The 3,510-nt window shown below is 28.7% G+C and overlaps 1 non-coding gene across 1 annotated transcript; it reads right to left on the reverse strand.

The window, feature by feature from the left end:
* Nucleotides 1–1,629: 1,629 nt before the first annotated feature.
* Nucleotides 1,630–1,736, reverse strand: LOC114579471. The gene has a single exon (XR_003700471.1). It is a non-coding gene; the product is annotated as a small nucleolar RNA R71 (small nucleolar RNA).
* Nucleotides 1,737–3,510: the final 1,774 nt, after the last annotated feature.

Here is a 3,510-nt window from a genome sequence, read left to right on the forward strand (position 1 = left end):
ACCTCCTTAAGGACATTGTGACCTCTTTTTTATTTAACACGTTAACCCCCTATAGGTTTTAACCAAAAAAAAGAAGAAGAAAAGAAGAGCTAGCTATCTTGAATGCTTCACACTTGACACGTTTTCTTTTGCTATGAAATGTGCTTAGGTGGGTTGGCTATCCAATCCAAGAAGATAGAAATAAAGATTGCATAAACACTGTATTCTTCCTCCATAAGAGGGCTATCGAACTTTCTAAACAAATTTCAACATAAATATTAACTCAATCTTATCATAAATCATAAAAGTTAAACATTAGTATAGGTTAAAGTGATTTCTGGGTATACAAAATCTTAAAGAACTCTCTACATATATTTTCAATGACTCATTAAATAAATGTTATGGCTTTATTTCATTCTGAGTTGGTAGGTTGAGAAATTTAAATCATTGATCAAAACTTTATAAATCTAAAGAAGTCTTACCCCCATTTTAATCGAGAGTTTTTCCAAGACTTATCTTGTGATGTAAATAACTATAGAGGTTTCTCGCTAAAGACAAAAAAGGATAGAATAAATAATGAACCCTACTTTATTGGACGTAGACTAAAGTTTTATTCCTTTGTTAGATTTATTATCAAAATGATAGGTGAATGTTACTTTTTTCTTTCAAGATGAATATGACATTTCATATGCTTAGTTTGATTACAAAAGTAAGTTTCATTTCTATTTTTGAATTCATAGAGAAACATTAGTCTATCTTTTGAGATACTATAATGTTAATTATACAAATTTTATTAATGAATTATATAACAAATCCATTGGTTCAATTTATTTCTTCATATAATTTTTTTTCTGGAAACTCCAATAGGGATAGGATCATCTCATAATCTATAGTGGAGACTAAACATTAAATCAGTATTATATTTAACATTTTGGAGTAGGTTCATACTACCTTATAATTCTATTAGTTTCCTCTTTAATTATTAACCTTAATCTTATAATGTGTACTTTATTTTCTACCACATTGTTAGTTTGAGAATTTATTAAGGCAAAGGATTGCCAATTATTACCCTCAGTAGTTATTAGAAATAAGAATCTTTTATTCCAATTTTGGCTCAAGGAATTTTATAAAAATCATCATAATTAATAGTTAAGGTAAAAGCAATATAACTTTCCTTTTTTTTCTCTCATGTATAATTAACACTTGCTTATCAAGTAGGTTTCATTTAAGAAATAATTAGCTACTAATAGATGTGTGCGTGCACGCGCGCGCGTGCATGCGCAATATGCTCAACTTAGAGTGCTTAGTGAATACACTAACCCTATGGTTGAAGGAATTCATAAAGCATAAATAGGCCAAGCACTTAGGCTAATAACTTTGAGCTAGAACTTTTGTTAATTGAAATAATGCATAGTTCTTAGTTTGGGGTATATCTAATAGAAGATCTTAATCTATGTATAGATAGTTTCCTATCAATATGTACAACCTTTAAATATAATGGTGTTCTTGATTATTTCGTTAGACTTAGGTTTTATCCTTTGTCATTTAGGGATAAAGATAAGATATGGTCAAATTCATCACTCCTATGCTCGTTGGAACAAGTTAGCCCATAAATGTTTTGCTAAATATTTTCCACCTTCTAAAACTATTAATCTTACAAATGATATCACCTTATTTACCCAATTAGATGGGGAATCCTTTTTTGATTCTTGGGAGAGATCTAAAGAATTATTTAAGAAGTTTCCACACCATGCCCTCCTTGATTGGCTAATCATTCAAACCTTTTATAAAAATCTTATAGGTTCTCTTAGATCGATTGTTTATGTTACTTTTGGTGGTTCTTTAATGTCAAACCCTTTAGTAAGGCCAAAATTTTTATTACTTTTGGTGGTTCTTTAATGTCAAACCCTTTAGTAAGGCCAAAATTTTTATTAAGGATATGGCTAACAATAATTTTCTTTTGCTATCTAAAAGATTTAATCCTAGAAAGGTATCTAGTGTTTATGAATCAGATGCTATATCAATTTTAACTACAAAAGTAGTTTCCATATGTAGAAAACTAGATAATCTTGGAATCAATTCATGTAATAATTCATCATTTAAAGTACAAGAAAATATCTTTGGATCTTTTTATGAACTAAAGGTAGTAGGAGTAGAGTCTTTAAGTTCCATTAATAATAAAACCAACAACCCTTTCTTAACCCTTTTAATCCTTGTGGGAGAAATCACCCCAATTTTAACTAGAGTAATAATTAAAATTTTAATAATAATTGGAATTCGAACAAAACAAATTAATTTTGAAATAGGAACCACACTTCTCAAAATTTTGTAAACCCAAGACCTTGTTACCCCCCTAGATTTCACTTAAATAACCAATTTAAGGATGTGAAGCCTTCGTTGGAAGAACTAATTTTTTAATTGGGCACATAATTATAAGATCAGGTTGCTGCCATTAAAATAGTATTAAATATTAATTAAGACATCTAGATGTATCTTTAACTAAAAGACCTCAGGGAATCTTACCAAGCAACACTGAAGAAAATATAAAAGAAATGGTTATGGAATAATATAAACTCGATAATACTAACGAAACCGCATAGAAACTCTTAATATTTAAGAGTCATCTCAACTCAATAATAAAATGTTAAAAAAAAAAAAACTAATTGGGATACAATTGTATGGTGCCAAATTGCCAAATAAAGTAAAGACTTAGGGAAGGGTTGACTGATAGAGTTCCATATATTTTTTCGAAGCTAACTTACTATCATTGACATTGGTAAGCATAATGGAATCCTATTTATCTAACTGAAGGGGAATCTTGAGAATGAGACTAATAATAAATCAACACTCCAAACACCAACATGAAAAAATTGATTAACTTTACAAGTAGTGGTAGAATAGAACAAAGCACATGTCTAATTAAAAGCAACCTGCCATTATATGGTAAGAAATTAAAAGCCCAAGTCGTAAGTTTCGTATGAATAATAATGAAAATGCCACCAAATAAGGGAGACATCTTATTATCTCTAAAAAGAGGAGTGTCTAAATTCTTGAAAGGTAAAATCTTATGGGAAAAGACAAACTTGTTATGTATAACATTGATTCTCTAAATAGAAATAGACTAAAAATAAAATAAAATAACTCTTGTGAGGATTAAAAAATAAAACCACTAGCTCTTTGAAATTGATCCATAAGTTTAAAAAGAATATAAAGCATTTTTAAAGAACCATTAGTGAAAATAATGAATTCAACAGAAAAGCTTAAATGAAGGTAGATAAGCTCTTATTTAAGTAAGAATAAAGGACTTAGGTTTAGACTGTAATTTGGGGTTTAAAGTTATTCGGGGTTCAGAAATACTTAAATAATACAATCTAAAACAAACTTTTCCTTAAATCTAAAAATTTTTAAAAGCGAAAAATGCACTTTATAATTACTTACTTTTTAAGAAAATCTTGTAGCATAATGTAGCTATTCAAATAGAAATAAAAACTCAGCCCCATCTCTTAGGCTATCATTAACTTTTATGTTCGT

The sequence above is a fragment of the Dendrobium catenatum genome, unplaced genomic scaffold (assembly GCF_001605985.2).
Source record: "Dendrobium catenatum unplaced genomic scaffold, ASM160598v2 fragScaff_scaffold_410, whole genome shotgun sequence".
Classification (NCBI taxonomy): domain Eukaryota; kingdom Viridiplantae; phylum Streptophyta; class Magnoliopsida; order Asparagales; family Orchidaceae; genus Dendrobium; species Dendrobium catenatum.